The sequence below is a fragment of the Chiloscyllium plagiosum genome, chromosome 19, assembly GCF_004010195.1.
Source record: "Chiloscyllium plagiosum isolate BGI_BamShark_2017 chromosome 19, ASM401019v2, whole genome shotgun sequence".
Classification (NCBI taxonomy): Eukaryota; Metazoa; Chordata; class Chondrichthyes; order Orectolobiformes; family Hemiscylliidae; genus Chiloscyllium; species Chiloscyllium plagiosum.
Genome location: NC_057728.1, coordinates 41,454,628 through 41,480,171, shown reverse-complemented (window position 1 = coordinate 41,480,171; position 25,544 = coordinate 41,454,628). Strand labels below are relative to the sequence as shown.

General features: G+C 39.5%; 1 long non-coding RNA gene across 6 annotated transcripts in view; it reads right to left on the bottom strand.

Moving 5' to 3' along the window:
• The window catches only part of LOC122559715, a 93,028-nt gene that overhangs the window by 23,408 nt on the left and 44,076 nt on the right, over positions 1–25,544 (bottom strand). For 5 of the 6 annotated variants that reach the window (XR_006314514.1, XR_006314517.1, XR_006314513.1 and 2 more), the window contains 3 exons: positions 10,398–10,575; positions 8,031–8,398; positions 7,910–7,935 (listed from right to left, as the gene is read on the bottom strand). This is a non-coding gene — a long non-coding RNA (uncharacterized LOC122559715). The remainder of the gene's footprint in view (positions 1–7,909; positions 7,936–8,030; positions 8,399–10,397; positions 10,576–25,544) is intronic. The other variant, XR_006314518.1, reaches the window with a different exon arrangement.

Genomic DNA, 25,544 nt, shown 5'->3' with positions numbered 1-25,544 from the left:
TAACTTCTTCCATACAACATTATGCTTACCAGTATTGCACATCGACAATTAGAGCTGAGAGAACTGACACATCTATCTGCATCCATCAATGCAGGAATAATGCTCATGTACGCATGCTAATATCTTTACATGGTTCTAAATGGTTCTCTTCTTCTGCACGATGGAGTGCCAGTGCTGAATACCTGGCATAAGACTGCTCACCAACTTTGAGGAGAAGACTGCAGAGAATGCAGGCATGTGAAGGTAACATACTTGGGCTGAGGATGAAGGGAGACTGGATATGTGCGGCATCTAGCCAGAAAAATCTCTATTTACAGATCTCCCAGGTGCCCATCAAGCTTAATAATTAAACTTGGGTAACAGTGGCAGCTCATAACACTGACAAACCTTTATGTTTTTCCATGCAATCGCCAGATCTAAAAAAAGATCCAGATGAAGAAAGAGTCTGCAGGCAAATCTCTCAGTTTCATACAGTAAAACGGAGGAGGAACAGTTGGAACCATTAGAGGAAACGTCATCAAGACGCTCCACCTCACCCTGCACCAGCATAGAGACTTCCACCTTGGAGGGTAATGCATCCAGAGTAGACTCAGAACCATAGTCTGGTGAGCAGTGTACTGATATGAACCCAAACTGGAAGAAGAAATAATAACTGACAATTCAGGATAGTTGGAAAACAAGCCCCAACTGAACTCAGTACAAATAATGAACTTCTGCACTTGGCCATTAATGATCTTACAGAGATATTGGGACAAGCAAAGAAACATCTGGTCGTAGTGACTAAGATCACGTGCAGACTGGAGTGAAGAACAGCAGTCTGCTCAACTTTTCGTTGATATTGTTGCTCCAACAAGTTAGTGCATGGTTATCTCTAAAGACATAGTAATGGCCACAGTGGAGAGCCAGGACCAGTCGGTATCTGTTGGATATGTCCTCAGAGATTCACTCTATTGCACACGCAATAGATGCTTTTGTTTACTGATCCTTTTCCCTGAAAAGGGTGAGTAAGATGCCATTGTACACCAACAAGGTGGGTGGGGGGGGGGGGGGGCAAATTGTGGCTGCTGAGATGACACCAAAAACTATTGGTAGGAAAATAAAGATGAAAAAATATTGAAGTCACTTTGGGCATTATCCTTTTGTACAGCATTTCAAATCAGACTACACTCATGCAGTCTATTTCTGGTAAAAAAATCTGATCAATGATATTTTCCTTTATTGACTACCTTGAGAATTGGTGATCATGTTAGACACTCACGTGCATCATCTGCAGCAGTGAGGTTCTTTTTCACCGCTATGCTTTGGGAAGAACATAATTCTGAGAAGTGAGAATTTAAGCAAGATGGGTGAGATTAGAAAGTCATTCAGCATACTGTTAGCCAATAAACATCTCTATGATCGAGGAATGATCTATGTGGACTAAGCCTGCAGAACTCTGTACTGATGCACTGGCCAAGACATTATTGCTGCAAAGAGAACAAAAATTATAACAAAGAGAGTATTTAAGTTTCACAGTTATAAGACAAGAGTTCATTTGAATACAGGAGTTCCTCAGCACAACAAATTGCCTGTTACTTCAGAACCTCTACAAATGTTCATGCGAAGTCATTTGACCTTAATTCCAGCTGCTATCAGGTTCTTATGTGTTTGACTGTCTCATCTCACTACTGAGCTGAAAATGTGTTGATGGAAAAGCGCAGCAGGTCAGGCAGCATCCAGGGAACAGGCTTATGCCCGAAATGTCGATTCTCCTGTTCCCTGGATGCTGCCTGCGCTGCTGCGCTTTTCCAGCAATACATTTTCAGCTCTGATCTCCAGCATCTGCAGACCTCACTTTCTCCTCATCTCACTACTGCCTTGACTGCTTCAGCATCCTCATCATCAACTCTGGCATCCTCAGCATCTCCATCATATATTTCTTCTCCATCTCCAAAGAGGCATTTGGTTGGTCCGTCATCCCCTGTTCTAAGTTCCCAACCCATCTGAGAGCCAGGTTGTGCAGGGAACAGCAACCAATCGATATTCTGGAGACCCTGCCTGGTGACTTCTGGAATGTCTCTTCGAAATGGTCTGGGCAATGGATGCACATCTTCAGAAGGCTAACTGTTCAATAATGGCCACAGGTGGTGCGCACTGTTTGCAATCGGTTTGAGCACTGGGGTCATTAGCTAAGCTTTGAGTGCTTGTGCGTCTATATGGCAAATATTCAAAATTGGGTTTGTCAGAATTTAAGTACTGTGACATTTCGTTCGATAATGTGTGCACACTGACAGGAATTGTTAGGTTTGGTCACAAACTAAGTAGAAATTGAGGAAATGAAATTCCTTTCTGCTCTAGAATCTGGTTGGATAATGGCATAGGGGTCCATATGCACATAGTTAATAGTCACTTGTACCTGAGGGAACCTTGTGCTGGATTCAAACCTGACATCTCTGGCACCTTGATTCTCTGGGTCTACGATGATCTGGCCAAACTTAATTTCTGTAAGGGTCATTTGTGAACTCTCAAATGCACTTGTGAACTACCAATTGGGGGATACCATACATCCTCAGCTGTGGTCGGAACGAAGCTAACGGTGTAGGTGATGGCTTCTCTAATTAAACAAATTACTTGTGTGAAAGTAAGAAGAAAGTGAATACTACCTTTCATGTAACAAATTCAGTAGACTGGTCAATGTCTCAGAAGGCCTAAACACACCTCTCTTTATTTGCTGCTTGCTCATCTATAGCTGTAGCCTGCTGAGCCCATCTCTACTTGTTGTGATTGCTCTTTCTTCCTTTGCATCCTTATCAATGCTACTGGATTAAGTAGGTCAAACCTGTGGCATGGAAATACTACCTGTGAAGAAATATTTGTAACGAAACGGGAAGTTTCCATTTGAGTTGTTGATACAGTTACTATATTCTTTGGGCCCTTATCAGGCTGCTCATGTGGAGAGTGATAGTCATGGCTACAGGGCAGGTTATGTGATGAGGTAGATCCTCCATAACCAGTAATTGAAGATTACCCTTCTTAATGCTGTCATGCAAAATATTAGTGTGTTTTATCTTTAATTTTTGATGCATGTGGTAATTAGCACAATGTCACTCTTGTCCTGCAAAATCATGAGTGGTAGCCATACAATCATGCAATGGACAACCTACGTAATGATTCTTTGTCCATGTCCTTATCTTTCTTTGCAACAGTCTCTGAATTGTCGTCCATAGTTTAATTCACAACACCACACTCTCACCCTTCAGTGCTCATTGTGGTTGTTAGGTGCCCTTCTTGTCAAAGATTAATGACCAACAGGGTCTGGTGGGAGGTGGTTGTTTGCAGCTTAAACACCTTATTTGCCTAATCTTGCAGCAAGAGTTTCCTTTCACTGCAAATGCCTTAACTGAGTGATCACGCAGTAAATTTTCTATCTTTCAGTTTCCATTGCCTCAGTTAGATGTGATTTTGGCATGCACAAACATGGGCAATCAGATCTGTAGCTCCTCTCCTTTGCACTGCACATTTTCAGAATTATTATTTTGGAAAATTGTGTTACAAGATAAGTTATTGTTAACTTTTCATTCAAGTCTTTCACTCTCCATCCTCCCCATTTTCCATCACCACTGATCATAGAATCATACAGTACAGAAGAGGCCCTTTAGCTCAGCAAGTCTGTACCATCAAAAATATACTACCACCGAAACTAGCCATTGCTTTGAATGTTATGACACTTCAAGTGCTCATCTAAATAGATTTTAAAGATTGGGAAGTTTCTTACCTCAATTACCCTCCCAGGAGTGCATTCCAGATCCCCATCATCCTATGGGAACAAAACCATTTTTCCTAAATCCCCTCTAAACCTCTTATTTTTCACGTGAAAATGGTACCCCCTATGACTAAGGGAAACTGCTGCTTTCTATTCACTCTGTCCATACCCATCATGTTGTATACCTCTATCAAGTTTCCCCTCTTCCATCTCCTTTGTCCTTTAATCTTTTCTGATAGTTGTCTCCTTGGATATTGCCCTTATCCTGAGCCCACTTCCATCCAGATTCTCATGTTTACATGAGCCTAATACTAATTTATTTTTTAACTCGGGGATGTGGGCACTGCTGTCTGGGCCAGCATTTATTGCCCATCCCTAATTGCCTTTGAGAAGGTGGTGGAACCGCTGGAATCCATTTAGTGCAAGTACATCCACACTGTCATTAAAGAGGGAGTTCAAGGATTAAGACCCGTGATACTAAAGGAAAGGTGATATATTTCCAAAGTCAGGATGGCGTATGGCTTGCAGGGGAACTTACAGTGGTAGGGTCCCTATATATGTGCAGCCCTCATCTTTTTGCATGGTATTAGTAACAGGATTGGAATGTGCTATCTAAGTAGCCTTGGTGAATTTCTGCAGTGTATCTTTTGGATGGTACACACTGCTACAGCATTGGTGGTGGAGTGAGTGAAGTTTATGAATGTGGTGCTTCTCAAGCAGGCTCCTTTGTTATAAATGGAATCAAGTTTCTAGTTGGTGGAGCTGCCCTCATCCAGGCAAACAAATTCTCATAGCCAAAGATCCACTTATCCTGAATCTCTGCTTTCAGTTGATTAGCTAAACTTTTATAAACAAATAAATTACCCTTAACACCATATAATCTTACCTTGCATGTTAACCTTTTGTGCAACACCTTATCAATTGCCTTCTGGAAGTCCAGATATACTGCATCTACAGGATCCCCATTATCCATATTGCTGTTACATCTTCAAAGAACTCGAGCAAATTAAGCAAACATGATTTACGCCTCATAAAACGATATCGACTATGGCGAAGCTAGCTGATGTAGCTAGTGAGTTCAGTTTCTGGTCAGTAGTAACCCCCAGGATGTAGATAGTGGAGAATTCAGTGATAGTGTTGCCATTGAATGTCAAGGGGTAATGGTTAGATTGATGAGGTCAAAAGTAGATTGGTGGTGTGGTAATTGGATTAGTCCTGCTTTGTGTGTACAGGTCGTAGCCTGGCAATCTTACACATTGTCGTGTAACTGTATAGAAACAACTTGGCTAGGGATGAGGTAAATTCTGGAATACATGCCTACAGTACTATTGCTGGAAACTGCTTGGGCCATAGCCTTTGTAGCATCCCCTGTCTCCAGCTGTTTTTTTGACATCATGTGGAATGAATTAAATTTGCTGAAGACTGGCACCTGTGATTCTGGGGATCTCTGGAGCAGGCAGAGATAGATCATCCACTGGGCACTTCTGGCTGACAACTGTTGCAAATTCTTCAGCCTTATGTGTTGTACTTATATGCTGGCCTCCCCCATCCCTATCATTAAGAATGGGAATGATTGTGGACCCTCCACCAGTGAGCTTCACCACCTTTCTCAACAAAATATTGCAGCACTGCAGACCCTAGGTCAGTTCTGCCTATCACTTGTTGATTAAGCAGTTTGCATGCAATTAGTTGTGTTTCTTTGGCAGGATGACACATTGAACACTTGAATTGTGCCTTGTGAATGATAGAAACTAAAGTAACGAGTTACTCGCTCGAGAATACTTAGCCTCTGACCTGCTCTGGTAATCTCTGATTTTATGTAGGTGGCCTGGTTTAATTTCCAGTCAATGGTAAGCAACAAGATGATGATGATACAACAGCTCAACAATAATCCTGCACTTTCCTTAGAAAATAATTTTTCTTGAAGTCTTATTGCGCTTCTTTTTTTTTTAATCAATTATTACTCAACCAGAGTCGATGGCCTAGTGGTATTATCACTGGACTGTTAATCCAGAGACCCAGGTAAAGTTCTGGGGAGCTGGGTTCGAAATCAGCCATGGCAGCTGGCAGAATTTGACTCTAATAATTACGTGGAATTAAGAATCTAATGACTACTAAAAATCAATTGCCAATTGCGGAAAAAACCCATCTAGTTCACTGATGTCCTTTATGGAGGGAAGCCCGGCATTTATTCCTGATGAAGGGCTTTTGCCCGAAACGTCGATTTCGAAGCTCCTTGGATGCTGCCTGAACTGCTGGGCTAGTCATTGTTTTACCTCATTGATTTTAAACCTACTGCAAATCCTCTTGCAAGGATGCCTGCCTTGAAGAAGTTTTCCTCCTCTCTCTACAAGAATCTCAGGGAGTCCCTCTCCTACTGCAACTCCCAGGTCATTTCCTCTGGCCTATATGTGACTCCAGACCCACAGCAATGTGGTTGATTTCAACTGCCTTCTGGGCAATTAGGGATGAGCAATAAATGCTGCCTCGCCAGTGATGCCCTCATCCCATGAATAAAAAAAAATCCAAAAATAAACTATATGCTGTATAAGTTGAGTACAATAGCAATTATTTGGGAAATACCACCTAATCTGTTGAGAAATGATTTACGGTTAACCAGTTGAGCACCTTCTGACCTATGATGACTGCAGTTCATATGTTTAGTGTTTTGCTTATTTAAGATAGAGATATTTCAGGGTTGCCCTTATTTCTACAGTCAGATACTAAATCATCAGCTTACACCATCAGAAGTTGAAATCATAGTCTTGACAACCAGACTGTTATTCAAAATGACTTGACCTCAGAACATGATCATTTCTGCATTTACAATTTTAGATAAGGACCACTGTGAAAGAGCACAGCTCTCAAACGTGTGCCACAATGAGGCCCTGATAACCATCTTTTAACATACAATGAAGGATGACCACCTCTCCAGCTGAAAAAAGCCATGGTAGCAATGCTTGAAGAAGATAGAAAATTGAACCAAAACCAGAATTTCTCACTCAAGAGTGCCACCTTTAGCTAACTTTCGTGAATGAAGTCATACAGCTAGCTATTTTGAACTCCGACTCTAAATTAAAAGAATTTCAGTTCATAAAAACAGAGAAATATTGTATTGTCGTTCTAAATATAGACCCTTAACAGGCCGTGAATATTTAAAATTGCTGTAGATAGTACACTGTTTCACATCTTTTGACATTTGTATAAACAGTTTAGTTAATAACAGGATGCTCCACATCCTAAATGAAAATCACAGGCCATGTCTTCCCCTTTGTGCAATGTAATGACTCATGTGTGTCCAAATTGCTGATGAGATCTTTCCTGTTTCATTCATAAGGAAGTCATGTCCATAGAATTATTAGGCAGGAACATGAAAACATGTTACATCTAAAGACAGAAGCCAGAACCAAGCCCATTAAAACATATAGCAATTTACCAAGGATGATTAATTAAGGATAGAAAAGTATTAACTAACAATACAATACTTAAAGCCGTCTATTACTAGATCGATTTTAAGCTCATTGAATTTATTTGCACATATTTTTGAATTTTGTAAAAATTACTGCTCTTCCAAATAAATGGAAAGTTGTCAAAAATGCACTAAGGATTTTTTTTTATTCAAGACAAACAGTAACTTGGTCTTTGATGAATTAACTGCACGTTTAGCTCAATCACTTTTCATCAGGAAATCAGAGTTCCTCATATCCTGCAGGAAGGAAGTGCTGGCAGGAGCTGCTGTCAGCACTGCACCAGGCTCTTGACTCCCTCTACTTCCGACATGTGGTAATCACAGTCTCCATGCATCACAGTGATCTATTTAAAGGGTACCCCTCCCTCACCTATTACCATGTCAGTATCTTCCAACTGAAAAGTAGAATTAATATCGGCATATGAAAGCCTACAGGGCAGAAATAATAACAAAATACTATCAAATTCCTGCTGAAATATATAGGCTATTTCCATAATATGTGCAGAAACTATCCCAGGTTTCTTGAAAGATAAACAGAACTGCTCGTCATTCATAAATAATTACTTTGAAGAGCTAAGGTCCTTATCTTCCCTCTACCTGCCCATTGCTGCCATGCCTGTCACCAAATATTTACATTTTTAGTACTAATCTTCTTGTAAGTGAAATTTAAGGAAATTTCCCCTTTAAAATATTCTTACCTGCGTCTCTTTCGAACATACTTTATCTGGCAAAAAAAGCAATAAAGATATATTAAAAGAATGATTATGGTAAACCCATAAATTGCAGAACATGTTGAAAAGAATTTTTTAAAAATGTTACCACTATAACTGCAATGCCAATGACTGCTATGACTGTAACAGGAATCAGCATGAATCCTAAGATTGATGCACCGTGGTTACTGTCAGGGGGGCTGCTGGCTGTTTGATTGGGCATGACACTTTAGTTTGCTGATGTGTTGAAAGTAGGTTTTCTTTTATACTTGTGCTTGATTGGTGGTGTGTCTGAAAGTTTTTCTCAAAATTAAGTCCTGCAATCTTTTCATGGTGTATTGTTTGGAGTGTTGAGTACTGGAACATCCGTCATCTGGTCTTCAGGAAAAATTCAAACAGAACATGGAGCGACTGAGATTCTTTGTTATTCTGTTTCACCCATGATTTTGTTGTGGTCAGTCAGCACCTTCAAATAGGCTAAAAATGAAAGATAGAAATAATTTAAGACTTGTGCAAGATGTGGATTTTGGAAGAAAAACCTTATTAAACAAAGTTAAACTATCGAGCAAGGCTAAATCCATTTCAATCTTTCAAATGCCATCATATAAGTGGAGAGAAACTGTAAATTTTAGTGACAGATCACATTCCGATGATGCACGTTTTCACTTAAACAAGAAAGGAAAATTTATCAGCTGTCACATTGTTTATTATTGCCTTGCAGGTAGGTTTTAAAGTATGGCATTTACTGTTCTTGTAGAGTTTAAACAAATATGTCAGTATTCTTATGGCTTTGATTGAGATAATATTGATAGATTAGCAATTATGAAATCTGGGGAGGGAGTGCTGCTGGAATGAAAAGAGAAACTACAGTGACCTGAAGATTCTAACTCGTTTTGTTATCAGATCAAGATTGCATGGCATTTATGGCTCAGATCCACAGATGATTCAATGAGTTTGAAACTATTCAGCCTGCTTATGTAGGAAAATACCCCAGGGTGCATCACAGATGTATTGTGCACAGTTTTGGGCCCTATTTCTCAGGAAGGATGTACTGGCTCTGGAGCGGATAAGAGGTTCATATGAATGGTCCCACGAATAAAAAGCTTAACGTATGAGGAATGTTTGAGGACTCTGGGTCTACACTCAATGGAGTTTAGAAGGATATGGGGTGGGGTGGGGGGGGTGAGAGTGTGGGGAATCTAATTGAAACTTACCAAATACTGAATGGTCTGGACAAAATGGACGTTGGCAAAATGTTTCCATTGGTAGGAGAGACGAGGACCCGAGAGCACAGCCTTAGAGTACAGGGAAGACCTTTTAGAATGGAGATAAGGAAAAACGTCAGCCAGAGAGTGGTGAATCTATGGAACCTATTGCCACATAAGGCTGCGGAGGCCAAGTCATTGAGTATAATTATGGAGATAGACAGGTTCTTGATTGTTAAGGGGATCAAGGGTTATGGGGAAAAAGTGGACGAATGGAGATGAGAAACTTATCAGCCATGATTGAATGGTGGAGCAGACTCAATGAGCTGAATGACCTAATATCTGCTCCTATGTCTTATGGTCTTATAAAGAAGGATTATGTGTTCAAAATTGAAATGAGGAGATATTTCTCCTTCCAGGGAATTTCTACCGTAGAAAGTTGTGGAGACTGAGTTATTAAATATTCATGGCTGAGTTAGACACGTATTTGAACCATAAAGAAGGAAGGGTTAGGGAAAAGGTGGAGGTGAGGACAAGATCAGAACAGCCCTTGACCTTAGTGAATAAAAGAACAGGCTTGAAGGACAGTATGGCTTACTCCTGCTCCTTTCTGCCAAGAGGCTCGAGGTTTAATCATGAGACCTGTCCCCAGAAGAAACTAAATTAAAAACATAAAATTAATCTGGGCCTTTTGTAGTAGTGGATCTAGCTCCTACCAGTTTTGCATGATAGTAGGGGTGACAGTGCCCAAAACCCCCAATCCTTAGCTTGCATGACACACTTGGTCCTGATGACATAATAAGACCCAATCTGCATTGCTAAATTAGTAGCCTTCAACCTGCCAATGGGTATCCTTCTCAACAGCTGAAAAGAGCAAGTTCACATAGGGACAAGAAAAAAACAGGATCAGAGTGGTAAGCAACTGTTACATTGATTTCCTGCTCCTTCACAAGTTTAATGCCTGACAAAGGTAGTAAAATCCATATATTATAGATGAAGTAAAACCTCTGATTTAAAAAAAAATTAGTAGAACAATAATATGAAAACAAATGTTTTCTTTCTCTCTGGAAATGTTTTTTTTAAGGTAAAGGGGCTCGAGAAAAGTGGAAACCAATATCTGGCTATGAAAAGTAAATCTTCAAAGAGAAAATAATACATGCATGCACAAACAGAATAAAAGCCCTATTTCATTCTTCTCCTCACATCACTTTACGAAAGTACTGAAATACAAAGCTGGGAGTCATTCTCTCCATCATCTTGACAGCTCTTACCATGCAGACATTGTAGTCCACTCATTTGGAATGTAAACACCAGTGTAGACTAGTGGTCCAAATGGCTTAATTTTGTGCTGTAGACTTTATACAAATTCTCTGTAATTTACGTTTTGCTGGGAAATGATTCCAAGAATTCCAATCACGTTCCTGTACCTCTTTCAAGTGGTTTTTATTCCTGTGTGAACATTGATATTGATTCTCAGGTCAGTTTTCAATGTTTTGTTGTTATATATTACGAAACACTGCAAGTACGTTCTCATTGAAATCTGGACTCTTAAAACTAGTTGTAGAACCCAGCTCCTGTCTGACTGTGATAAACTAATGTGGCACATATCAAGACTGGAATTATGAAACTTCCTGGTCTGGATGGGGTGAGCTATTTATTGCTTTATTTTCTTAAATAACCATGTTTCAATATAGAAAATTTAGAGAATCTCATATTTATCCAGTTTTCTAAACTATCCTATCAACTTTGGCTATTCTTCTGTGATGTAAACTATATCTGATCCCTTTCTGGATATTGAATTTTAATTTGCTTTCTCTGCAATCCACATTTTAAAAAAGCACCAGTTGTCACACTAATCTTTGAAACTCTGTGTATGTAACTACAGAGAAATGGATGCCTTCATGGTATGCTGGGTTGTGTGCAGAGTGTCCTTTACAGCAACATATTGCACCATCACAGGTTACTGTATTAATATTTCAAGCATGTACATTTATAACTGGTTAAAATTGCAATTTGAAACATTTAAACTGTGAGCTGCTTTTGTAAAATATAGCTGCACTCCTAATGTAAAGACAATGCCACAACATTAAACTTTAAACATAATTAGCTTGTTAATGTCAGATATTAAAGTAACCCATTTAATCTTGTTGGCTTCAGTTTCAAGAGCAGTTCCAAGTAAGCAGAGAAAGATGTACTTTGATATTGAGCTAATTGGATATTAAAATAGTTTATATTTCTATCAGCCCATTCTGCACACATTTTCTTCCTACAATACAATTTATTATTCCAGCTGATGACCGCATGGACATTAATTTTAGTCTGACTGAAAGGTTAGCATAAATTGGCTGAGGTAGCAATAGACATATCCTGTGTGCAAATGAGTGTTCCTGGCCTATTTGTCAGCCAGTGATGTCTCCTGTACGTAAGATAGATAAACTAGACCTTGTGGATCATCAGTTTTTAAAATCAAAATGGACCAGCTTTGTACCAGTCACCTCTGTTGAGATTGACCATGAATTACAGAAGGTCAGGTGAGAAACTTGAACATTTTTGACTTTTTGGATTGTTTACTTTATCTTTATACCTTATCTTTTTATCTAAATAACGCTAAAAATCCAAGAGGTGTAGAGCAAGTGAAAATGAAGGTTGTTTTAAAACTGAAAGAAGAAGAAAAAGTTCTCTACTTATCAGATGTGAGGTTAATATTTATTTATCCAAGCTAAAGCAGCACTGAATAATTGGAGATCAATTTACTTTGATAAGGAATAGCAAAATTCTACACACAGATTTAATCTTGCAAATAATACTGTTACTATTTTTTGATAATTCCCATCTTCACATCTGCATTCAGTATCAACCATTTTCATAATATTTTGTTCATCCCATAATCTGAATACAACATGTAAGTTGGTAAAGGAGGACTTACTCAATGATCTTGTAATGAGTTACAGTTGAGTAAGGTGTAAGATTTTGAAAAAAAAATACATAATTCACAATAGTTTGATGCTGCTGTATTTCAAATTATTTAAGATATATAATTTATTATAATAATTAAGATATAATGAAAAGAATTGTAATATGTTCTCTCTTATAGGTCACTTCTTAGAAAAATAATTATTAGTCTGTAATCAGAATAAATTTGATAATATAATTAAAAGATTTTCAACTGACAGATTGTGTCATAATTCCCATACATAATTTAAGACCCATAAGAATTTCATCCATCAAGTTCAGTGGCAATGGATGCTAGTATATGTACAGTTTAGAAGTACTATTGTTGGAAAGTTTTGGGCTCATTGCAGTCAGAAAAAAAGCCAAAAGATAAAATCTTCCATATGGAGCCTTAGTTTCGAAGCAGGCGTGGAAGTGTGTGTCACTTCTGCTCAGGGGTGGAGTTAATATATCTCACACACAAGTTTCAGTTCATTACATATGCACGTGAGTTTTCACATGAGTGACATGGTAAATTTTATGATGCAGAAGAAGGCAAGATGTCCTCATCTTTACCAGATCTTGCCAGGGTCTGAGCGCTATATTAGAAGGACACCTGGGCAGGCATTCACACACTCCAACCAGGAAGATGACTGATGCCTGTGTTGTTGCCCCAACCTTCCCTAGAAATGTCGCTCAGCAATCAGAAATTAGTCCACAGGGCAACGATGCCTCGCTCAAGGTTCTCCTGCAGGCCTTCCAGGAAAGGCAAGGGTTCTTCTTCCTCAGAGATGCAAACAGGACGCCAATCCACCTGACCTATATGGACCAGACCAAGGTGGTAGTGAAGGTCAGCGCCTGTGAGCCTCACAGAGGAACGTGAATCCAGTGCAGGAGGTATATGAATGATCTCCTATGCTGTACAAGAGTACGTGGCACTATTTATTCACTGTGAACATACACACAACATCTGTGCCAGGGCAGAGGTACCTCAGATAGGATGATTGTATGCAAGCCTTAGCACCAGTGGGAAGAATGACAGCATGACATGGCTATCACACACTGTTCGATTAATCCATTGGCTTTTAATCACTTACAGGGGAGGACTCAGAACGTGCCATGACAATGCACACTTACAAAGTGCTCATTCACTCATTGCAATGATTCTCATTCCATCTTTTCATCTGTCTGAAGGACAGGAACTCTGAACAAGAGAAAAAGACTCCCTAATTGCTGGAGTACTAGATATCATATAGGAACAAATTACTGCAGATGCTGGAATTAGTCCTGAAAACAACAAATGCTGGAGGTCACAGTGGGTCAGATCCGTGGAGAAATAACAAGCTAAAGTTTCAAATATAGATGACTTTTCATCAGAGCTGAAGTGAAGTGTGGAGGGACAGCATTTATGTTATAATTGTGGGAGGGGGGGATGTAGTGGTGGTAGTGTGCAGAGTGCTGGTGGAGAAAAGATCACTTAATCTGAACGATCAACATCTTTTCTCCACTGCCACAATCCTCCCCCATTCCCCCCTCCGCAACTCTAGCATAAATGCTGCCCCCTCTACATTTCATTTCAACTCTGATGAAGAGTCATCTTGACTTGAAATTTTAGCTTGCTTTCTCTCCATGGATGCTGCCTGACTCGCTGTGATCGCCAGCATTTGTTATTTTTAGTACCAGACATCACCCTTTTTTGAAGAGATGCTGCAGAACTGGCAAGGGAAGGGTGGGATCTTGCCTGTGCAATGGAGAGCTAGGACTCTCACAGAAACTGAGAAGGCTCCAAAAACACTTGTCAGATATGCAAACAGTGAGAGGGATTATTTAGATAGAGGAGTGTGCACGTTCACAAGCTAAATTTCTCCTCCCCATTCCAGGTACTAGTGATCGAAAGAGCAAAAGAGAGAGGAGTCACCCTCCCCCAAGTCCCCCTCTGCCCTCTGCAGCTCTTCCACCACCAATTCAGAGGATAAAATTTCCAAAACCTCAGCGCATGCCCAACTTGACTTTCATCTGTGCCCTCCAGCAGTACAGAGTCATTTACCTAGATGAGTGCACTATTATTATATTTAAAGTCCTAATCTGGTTGACTATCAATAGAGATTGGTTCACAGCCAACAACGGAAGCAATGGCTAACGTCTCTGACACTTGAGGGAATGCTGGAGTTGAGCCTCCTGCTCAGCCCAAAGCAGTTGTGGGTCTGGCATGGAAAGGATTGGAGGCATCTTGGAAACTCAGGTGATTCCTGAAGAAGGGCTTATGCCCAAAACGTCGATTCTCCTGCTCCTCGGATGCTGCCTGGCCTGCTGTGTTTTTCCAGCACCACATATTTCAACTCTGGTGCAGCAGACAGATATGCACCTGGATCTACAGTCCATTCCTGTAGTCATTGATGCAGTGCACCAATGACAAGATGAAAGGGAGCTAGGTTAAGCATCTCATCCTTCCTCCACTCATCCCTCATTCTCAAGTCTTCCATAGAGAGGTAGATTTGTCTCCTGACACACAAAAGGTGCTCTGCCCCTCCACTCTGCTGACAGTGACCGTCTGTCCAGACCCTTAGTAAGCGGAGGCATTCTAGGCCTTCAACCCCAAGAAGATGCCTGCCAAGGTCACAGTCAACAGAGGCTCCGAACAAGCTGCCTGCAACCTTTGTTATGGATATTGGGGCAACACCTAGTAGTCTTGGTAGGTAAAGAAATGAGATGATATTTTGAGGGCATATGTGGCATGGGTATTCATTCAATGTACATACTCTGCAATGCTATAAATATATCTTGACTGCCCCAGAGATCTTTCCATTCCTTGACTCATACTGCATGTGAGTTTCCTGTAGTTCTATTATGCCATTAGATGCTGACATGGTTGGCTGAAATGAAAGAAGTGAAGTATTCGTCTCATCAGAATGCAATGTTGTCATTCAGTAACAGTCCATTTTTTTGTGTCACATCATCAACAAAGATGTGCCCAACATTGTTGTCATTACCTGGTGAAGGGTAAGCTATCTTTTGTGGATTGCAGCCATATTCAAAAGATTGATTTCAGGGGCAATAGCCTTGTTAGGTGAGGAAACAGTGGAGGGAATAGCCCTGTGTTAACTACCTTGTGGAGAATGCAAACACAGAGACAGAGACAGAGACAATCTCAATTATGAGTAATGAAGAAGTATGACCAGGCTCAGCAGGGCGGAAAAAGGAAAGATCTTTCCCTTGGTTAAGTCTCTCCATGGTCAGGCAAAACATTTTCAGAATAGAAACTGGAGAATACGCTATTGATATATAAAGGAGGGATAGTGGAAGGAAGAGTTTGGAACTGTTCTACCCATAGGGTGGTTGAGACACTGCCACTGAGGATGCTCAACTAATACAATAGTAAAGTCAAGGAATGGAAAGATCTCTGGGACAGTATAATATTGAGGATATAAAGTGACAATTCACATCAGCTATGATGTAGATGAACTGTGGAGCATAATCCATATTTGTGAAGTGGCATAACCTGACTTCACTTTGGAATCTTGGTATGTGCCTATGTCTACCTACAAAGTTTTCGGCAAAGCACAGTAAACATGTTGAGAACATGGTATGGTGACACCTCAGCAACTAGGCCAGCTTCAGTTGATGAAGGCCGATATTCCTGCTTTGCTCTGAAGTCATCAGAATATACATTAATGTGCATGAGTAGTTCTGTACAATGTGTGGAAAGACTAGGTGGTTCTATGCCGTTAGACACCTCAAAGGGTTCACAGTACTAGCATTTTAAGCTAAAAAATTGCCCTTTTTACAATGAAAGATAGAAGTTAAACTTAGGTAACTGAGAGATGCATATCCAAAAACAGGTTATACCAGCTCTCGTGAGGCAGTTTTAAAACCATTCAAAAGGTCAAACAGTTGTCCGTAGCTCATTCAGCCTGAAGTCTGTTCTCAGTAAAGTCTTCCCATGCTTGTCAGTTTTGCTCTTGAATTATCCTGGTTCCTTCCTGACCATAAGTGACCTCCTTCGTGACCATCATCTTCCCCTTCTTCAATTGCAGGTCTGAAGCTTATGGTTGCTTTTGCTGCTCTTCTGCACTGGTTCATCCTCAACTATGGAAAGGTCAGAAGGGCTGGGTTCATCTGTGCCACGGCACTGCCAGTTTCAGCAGATCTGTAAATACAGTGCATTGATGCACAGTCAGCATTCTCTGAGGTTTGCCTTCCAAACCTGCTCAATGACAAGTACACTTTACCTTACATTTTTTCCTCCCCTGCCCTTTTCCTCATTCTGTGTGGTCTCAGATGACACCTCCTTGCAGCCAAACATCGATGTGCATAAAGACATTGTGCATTGCCTCGGGTTCTTAAAGCATATTAGTACACCTTCCCATACACAAGCTTCAGCTTTTCTTCAGTGAAGTTGGAGCATAGTTGATGATGCACTGGATACTCAATTCTCTGTGAAGTAACCTTCCCAGTCAACATCCTGAGCCAGGTCCAAACAGGACAGAAACGTGCCATGGTGCCAAGTCTTCTACCCGATTCTTCCACCCAATTGTTCTCGATGGATAGTGTCCCATCCTTAGCAGGCCATGCTGCTCCTTACCCTAGAGTCTGGTATCTGAAGGCATGCATTTCTGAAATTGTGAGAACCTATTTGAGAGTGAGATGCAAACACATGCAGACAAGCTTCCCAACATCTACAATCAGGAAGATTGACTCATCTTTTAAGATCAGAGAATTTAATTGCTAAAGTTCATCCCTTCGACAAGATTCTGAATTATTGACTCTTACTCAATTAAGTTCTTCCAGCTGCCTTTCTTCGTGCTTCCTCCAGGATCAGAAGATTCTTCCCATAGTTAAGATTAGCTATATTAAAAGCTTAGGTTGTATTCTTCAGAACAATTTAGATTGACATAAGATCTAAATGAATGTGAACTTTGAAAGACTTTAAGATACGAAACAAAAGATTTCCAGTGGTTGATTGATCAGTAATAGTGGATAATAAATATGGCATCTCAAACTTAAAAAATTTCTAGGCACATCATAAACAGGCATAAGAAAATGGTGGAGAAAATGACTATTGAGAAGATACTTAAAGATGAAGTAGTTTATGTAAAGATGAAGGTGCATAAAGACATCGTGCATTGCCTTGAGTTTTGGAGAGGCCAGTGTTGGACTAGGGTCTACAAAGTTAAAAATCACACAACATCAGGTTATAGTCCAACAGGTTTATTTGGAAGCACTTGCTTTTGGAGTGTTGCTCCTTCATCAGGTGATTCAAGCACTCCGAAAGCTGGTGCTTCCAAATAAACCTGTTGGACTATAACCTAGTGTTGTGTGATTTTTAACTTTATGAAAGGTGGTATCAATAAGAGAGGAGATGATAAGCAAGTATAAATTAGTGTGGGACAAGATGTGAGGAGCAGCATTATGGACAAGTTGTAATTCATGGTAAGTGGAAAAAAATGGGAAACAATCAAGGAAAGTATTAGAATAGCCATATTTGAGGCTGACAAAGCCTTATATAAGAATTTGGAGGAAGAATGGACACAGGTGATGGAGGTCAAAACTTATTATCAGTTGTGGACCTGTACAGGATTCCAAGACTGCCAACAATCTGGTTTAGTTTGATAATATGCCTGGGAAGACAAAGTTCAATAACAAGGAAATGGAGATGGCCTTTGACAACAATTTTGATCATCCTGATCTTGAGCTGCAAACAGTGGCAACTCATTTGTGATTTGACACCAGAAAACCAGTTTAACAGCATCATTATGGGATCAAAGGTGGGAGTGAAGATCAGTGAGGTATCTCGAGTATGCATAAAAGCTGACTCTGTAGGTAAGGATGAGGATACATTAAGGATAGATCATTCGGGGAACTTGATGCTGACAGCACCAGAAAGGTAAGATAAACTATTGCCACAGATGCTCTGTAAAACTGGAGTAATTTCCATCCTGAGTTCCTATATTTTATAGCTTCCCAGTTGGGGCTACTTTTATGCCTGTCTCAGTAATTCTTATCTGCGCAAGCAAAATCTTATCTGGCTACATTCAATTGTATATATCTTAGCTTAACATAAAGTTCACTTTTGGCATCCAATAAATTGTGCACACAGCTATAAGAATTTTAATGAGATCCAATTTGAATTAGTCATAGAACTTTAAGTTTTATTTTCAATGGTTACAATTACAGTTTGCAAATTACTTCTATAGCTTCTTTCATGATATCAATCTCCGCTGCAACTTTATGACATGACTGTGAATAAATTGTTGTCCTTGTTTTTCACATTAAGCAATTCTTTAAATTTCCATAACTTACAGATAGTAAGATGACAATTAAAAAAACTTACGAGGGAGTAAAACAAAAAAAAATTGAAGAAGAGTGCACATCCTACTATCAGATGGTTTTGTATAGTTTTGTGGATAAATATCCAGTGACCACCTACTCTGCAAATCTGTAAAGAAGTTCAAGCATCAGGCTATAACATCTGGCAAGTTCTTGTGGATTATAAATTTCTTTTGGAAGTGAAAACCATATCCTGCATCAGGTCTCAATGGGGTTTAATGCTGTCAGAATACACTGGGTTTGTTTTGATCTGCATGCAGTAACACATATAGCATTCAGTTCTCACTAATAACATCCCAGTGTCTGGTGTGCACAAATCCAAAGACTTCTAATTAAAGGTTAGCTTTAACCAAATACAGATCCACAGTAAAACACATGCAAGTTATTAACTCTGTTAAGGAATTGCAAGTTCTGAGTGTGAAGGGTACTACAGAATACAGAAGCTTTGTAGTATTCATCAATCTGAAGATCAACAGCACATTTTAACTGAACTTCTGTGTCAGCACATGCTTTGTACGTACAGTGAATATAAACAATGTGTTCAAATGCGTAACAAATTGCAAGATTATTTGTTCTATTTTAGAATATTTTGTCCATTTGTCAATTACTTCTAATGAATGATGAACAAGAATGCTACTAATGAATGCATTCCAATTTCATTTCTCCTCCTCCAAAAATCTCATTCAGAACTGCTAATGAGTCCAAGAGAGAGAAAAATGAAGCTACAATGTAATTACTTGCAGAACAACTACATATTTGAAATAGTAAACATCTGAGTCCACGTGACAAAGCGCAAGTTCATGATGAAAACCAGTTCATCTAGTTCCGGATCTTTACTGCACAGAGGCAATGAAAGTTCCATTGTTTGGTCCTGCTTTTCGTTTCACTGAGTCTCTCCCACACATTTCCAATAACAAACTCCATAAAACTGCTTGTGGAGGTGTAGAGAATGAGTGGGTTTGAAAATTCTGCAGGCACCAAGAAAAGCTACAACACTCTACAAGTGTCTTAGAGACGTTTTGTATGGGGTAATTTCAGGGTGTGGCTGGATATAAAGTTGGTGACGTTTATTGAGGAAAAACTTAAGAGATGACTTATGGATTAGTCAGCAATTTGCCTTACTTTGATCTCCAGACTCTTCAATGACTAACTGCATATTAACCAATTTGGCAACATTTTTAATCTCTTTAGTACTCAAGTCATCTGAACAAAATGTCCAATAGGATATAGATCATGAAATTGTGATTGAATAAAATCCACTGTTATTGGCTGTCTTGTAGTCAATTTTCTCATTTGAAGAATCAGACTACAAGAAAAAACAAAACATTCATTGCAATCTTTCAAAAGTTTGATCAGCATTTAGTGAACTTGCTTATGTCTACTGATTTATTTTTCCCATGCTAAGTTATTACTCTTGCCCCTTTCAGGAGAAAGTGAGGACTGCAGATCAGAGCTGAAAATGTGTTGCTGGAAAAGCACAGCAGGTCAGGCAGCATCCAAGGAGCAGGAGAATCAACGTTTCGGACATGAGCCCTTCTTCAGGAATTTCTAAAGAAGGGCTCATGCCCGAAACGTTGATTCTCCTGCTCCTTGGATGCTGCCTGACCTGCTGTGCTTTTCCAGCAACACATTTTCAGCTCTTGCCCCTTTCACCCTTCTATTCAATGCACTAGAGAATCATGTGCTGTTCTATAGGTACAATGCTCTGCTGCAATGTCTTGGTAGAAATTCTTCACTCTTGAGCGTACTCAGATTATCCAATTATGACAGCCATCCCAAATTAGTTCAGCCTTGTCCTAGCCTAATGTAAAGTAGAGTTTTCAAAAAAAGACTACCAACTCGTGAACAGAAATTTTGGGTGATCTGCCCCTTCTTTCACAGAACCAAGATCCATAATGCAAAAATGAGCAGCACTCCCCCAATTATTCTGGTTGGAATAAGTTTACTCAGTAAAAGAATTAGGGTCATTGAATCTCAGATTTTCCAATTTTAACACATGGTACATTTATTACTGAGCTGGAAATGTGTTGCTGGAAAAGCGCAGCAGGTCAGGCAGCATCCAGGGAACAGGAGAATCGACGTTTCGGGCATAAGCCCTTCTTCAGGAGAAAGTGAGGACTGCAGATCCTGCGCTTTTCCAGCATTTATTACTGAAACTATTGACTGGTTTACATGAATTGCTTCACTGAATAAATCGATGAACATTGGTCAAGGAAACACAAAGCATTGTCTCCAATGCAGTATACTAAACAAAAGATTATAACATTTCCCAAAACATATCTTTAATTATCTTACTCAAATGCAGCAAATCTACAGAATTTTTTATTTCAAAATTATACTTTATTCATAAACATATCTTTATACACATACATAGTCACTAAAGCCAGTAAAGTTTTAAAAATTCCTTGGGAAACAGTCTGAAATTAAAAGACTGACCATTTAAAATTGAAATGAGGAAAAAAATGTCTAAACGAGAATTAGAGTAATGGAGAGCAAGAGTCCAGATATAGCAAAAGATTCTTGTTATAGAGCAGAGCAAATTTATAGCAAAATTTATGTACAAGGGTGAAAAGTTTGAAACAGTTTGCAATCTTGGAGTCATTGGAGGTTGAGATGAGCTTCCAACCACACACATCCATTACTGCGACAGTCTATGTCCACAGATTTTGCCTTGCTCCACTCACCCACCACTAAAAATCTCATTGATGGCTTTGCTACCTGTTCACTAGACCACTTGAATCAATTCCTGTTCAGCCTCTCATGTTCTACCCTCCATAAACATGTCGCCATTCAAAACTCTGGTGCCCATGTTTTAATTTGCACAAAAGCATGTTCATCCATTATCCCTGCTCTCAGTATCCTAAATTGGCTCCTAGCTAATCAAACCTCTAAAATGCTCAGCCTTATTTTTAAATCCCTCAATGGTTTGATCCAGCCTCACACCTTCCAAGATGTATATCTGATTCTCTAATTTTGATTGTGAGCATCTCCAATTTTAGTTGCTCCACCATGGTGACCATGTCTTCAGCTACCTAGGTTCTAAGCTCTGGAATTCCTTCCACCTCCCATTTCTCCACCTCCCTTTTCTACTTTCAGACATTCCTTAAGATTCAACTCATTGACCAAGTTTTTTGTCAACTGCTTTACTATCTCATTTGGATCAGAATCAAATTCTATTTAATGCTGTTGTGAACTGTTGAATGTTTTATTACATTGATTATACTAAATAAATAAAAACTGGTCTTAAATTCAAAGTTTTGATGATTAAGGAGCAAATGGAGGTTTGAGAAAATAAAGCACTGTGTAAGTGGAGCTTAGTCCAGAATAGGATGAAGGTAGAAGACTTCTTGGAGTTATTTTGATGTAGCAAGAAGATACTATACAAGTTCAGCCCAAAGATGGAAGTGCGTATAAATGTTTTTGATCAGGGAGCACGTAGTTCCAATACTTCATGACACATTTCTCTCACTTTCCTCAAGATGGCGGCAACTATCCTCTAGTGTATCTATTCATGCGCATGGCAATCCTTAGATACTGGTAAGTGCCTACATAGAGTCATGGAGTCAGAGATGTACAGCATGGAAACAGACCCTTCGGTCCAACCTGTCAATACCGACCAGATATCTCAACCCAATCTAGTCCCACTTGCCAGCACCCAGCCCATATCCCTCCAAATCCTTCCTATTCATATACCCATCCAAATGCCTCTTAAATGTTGCAATTGTACCAGCCTCCACCACATCCTCTGGCAGCTCATTCCATACACGTACCCTACACGTTACATTTGGTTGTAAAAATCAAGGGAAATTTCAAGTAAAAACTAATGTCATCATCTAATGGCATCTGGATGTCCTTTAGAGGTAGTAATCAGGAGCAGAAAGTGTGGTTGATTTTTCCTTTCCCTAAATAAGAATAATTACTGTTTAATTACTGTCCCAACTAATGTCAGATCATTCAGTACAATCCAGAGACAGAACAGACGTTTTGGTCTAGGTGACTCAGTACCACGTAAGCCAATTAGTCATCAAGAGAAACCAGTCGGATATTGTTCTTATGTAACATAAAATTAAAAAAGATTTCTAAAGAATGTAGTGTATCGTAAGAAATCAAAAATCTTTGAAGTTGGCCACAATTATTAAATTCCTGCATTGAAAATAAGTTCGTTTTTAAAAAAAGCTGAGCAAAAAAAAGCATAATCTGTCTGTTTGCACACTAAATGCCAGAAATACTGTGTATCATTTCCTATAAGATCACTCATCCTTCCTCCCCTAGAAACGGAAGCTACTCCCCCAAACTTTAACTTTGTCAAAGGGAAGACATGATGGGATGTAGTTAAATACTTCACTGCAAAGAATGTAATTTTTATTTTCCAGAAACTGGTATTCTAATATCCACATAGCAATTTGTATATTCTTCAATATTTCCACACAAACACATTTTATGTTAAGTATGTTCAAATGTCCAGACTGCTTTTTAAAAACACATAATGAATTGCAATTACAAAATGTTTTCCTGAGACCTCATTCTATAGAATAAAAGGGGGACTAAATCAAAGTAAAATGACTCATACAACACCAAATTTAAACCAGATGGCCACAAATATTAGCTAACAAAATCAGATAATTCAAAGGTCACCATAGGTTTTAACTAAATGAAGACACCCATCACAGAGTTACTGAAAAAATATATCTGGCTTTTAATCATGAAGTGAGAGGAAAGCCAGAAGAAACAAGTATGAATGATATGCATTTATAAAAGTTTATGTGATTGTCATTAAAATCTGTACAAAACACATAATTTATAATCTTTTTATGTTTCACCACCAGACAGCTCAATACAGATTTCACTATGGCAGACTTTATTTCTCAGGTAAACAGGATTTCTTTTTATTGCTCAGGGAAAAGGATTAGAGTGTTTTACTCTAGCTGCTTGCTACTCAAATATTTCTTGGGTAGCCCAGAGTTTCCCATTGAAGAGCGGCTCTGATTATAGACTCGTGTGGTACAGGAACCCCAAACCACAGATTTGCGGCAGTATGCCAACTTGAACATTACTAAGCCAAAATAGCTAAGAAAAACTTATTTACCTAAAAAGGCTATCATACAAAAAAATTATTTTTAAACAAATGTTCACTCTCAGGGCAGTAGGGAAAGAGAAATTAAATGCTCATTCTAATCATTTCAAATTTATTTTCAAAACAGGTGTTAACACACAGAGTGATTTAAAAAAAACTATTTTTAAAAAAAGTCAACTGCATATCTGCCATAATTATTAAACAACTCCTATTGCAGATAAACACTACAATTAATACTACCTTAAAGAATAACACACCTGTATTATGTAATAGTTTCAAAACAAGGGGTTGAATCTTGTGTTTTTTGATCAGAGTTGCATCCAGGTATTTTTTGGCAGATTTCTGCTGTAAAGCCTAACTTTTTTTTAGAACATAGAACAATTCAGCGCAGAACAGGCCCTTCGGCCCTCGATGTTGCGCTGACCTGTGAACTAATCTAAGCCCATCCCCCTACACTATCCCATCATCCGTGTACTCATCCAAGGATTGTTTAAATGTCCCTTATGTGGCCGAGTTAACTACATTGGCAGGCAGGGCGTTCCACGCCCTTACCACTCTCTGAGTAAAGAACCTTCCTCTGACATCTGTCTTAAATCCATCAGCCCTCAATTTGTAGCTATGTCATACAAGCTGACATCATCATCCTAGGAAAAAGACTTTCACTGTCTACCCTATCCAATCCTCTGGTCATCTTAAGGAAGGAAGAAAAGCCACAGATACAGTCAGGTAGATGGGTTACCTCCAGGAAAAGTAGGAGGGATAGGCAGGTTGAGCAGGAGTATTCTGTGGCAATCCCCATTTCAAACAAGTACGCTGTTTTGGAAAATGTAGGGGGTAATGGACTCTCAGGGAAATGTAGTATGAACAGCCAAGTTTCAGGTATCGAGACTGACTCTAATGTAATAAGGGGTGTGACAGGGGACTCTCTAGTCAGAGGCACAGACAGATGTTTCTGCAGCCAGCAGCGAAAAATCAAAATGATGTATTGCCTCCCTGGTGACAGGATCAAGGATATCTCAGAGTGGGTGCAGAATATTCTCAAAGGGGAGAGGGGCCAGCAGTAGATCATTGTACACATTGGAACCAATGACTCAGGAAGGGAAAAGGATGAGATTCTGAACAGAGAATATAGAAAGTTAGGCAGAAATTTAAAAAGGAGGTCCTCAAGGTCAGTAATATCTGGATTACTCGCTGTGCTACAGGCTAGTGAGGGTAGGATAGATCAGATGAATGTGTGGCTGAGGAGTTGGTGCAGGGGAGAAGAGTTCACAATTTTGGATCATTGGAATGTCTTCTGCGATAGAAGTGACCTGTACAAGAAGGACAGATTGCACCTGAATTGGAAGGGGACTAAAATACTGGCAGGGAAATTTGCTACAGCTGCTTGGGAGGATTTAAACTAGTAAGATGGGAGAGTGGGACCCAGAGAAAGAAAGAGTGAGGAAAGAGATTAATTTGAGACTGGTACAGTTGGGAAAAGGAGCAAGTCGAACAGTCAGGGCAGCAAGGAACAAAGCAGAGAACACGATAGGAATGATAAATTAAACGGCATTTACTTCAATGCAAGAGGCCTTACAGGGAAGGCAGATGAACTCAGGGCATGGTTAGGAACATGGGACTGGGATATCAAAGCAATTTCAGAAATGTGGCTCAGGGATAGATAGGACTGGCAGCTTAATGTTCCAAATACTACAGGATACAAAAACAAATACTACAGGAAGAATAGAAAGGGAGGCAAGAGAGGAAGGGGAGTGATGTTTTTGATAAGGAATAGTATTCCTGCTGTGTTTAGGGAGGATTCTTACCATATATTACCAAACCCAACTAATTGAATATCTACATGGCTCATGTAGCATTCTTCTTGTCCAATTCTGATCCCATCTTAGCATTCACTGTTCCTGGAACGACTTACTCAGAGTCATATGGATGTACAGCACTGAAACAGACCCTTTGATCCAACTCGTCGATGCTGACCAGATATCCTAACCTAATCTTGTCCCAATTGATAGCATTTGGCCCATATCTTTCTTAATCTTTCTTATTCATATACCCATTCAGATGCCTTTTAAATGCTATAATTGTACCA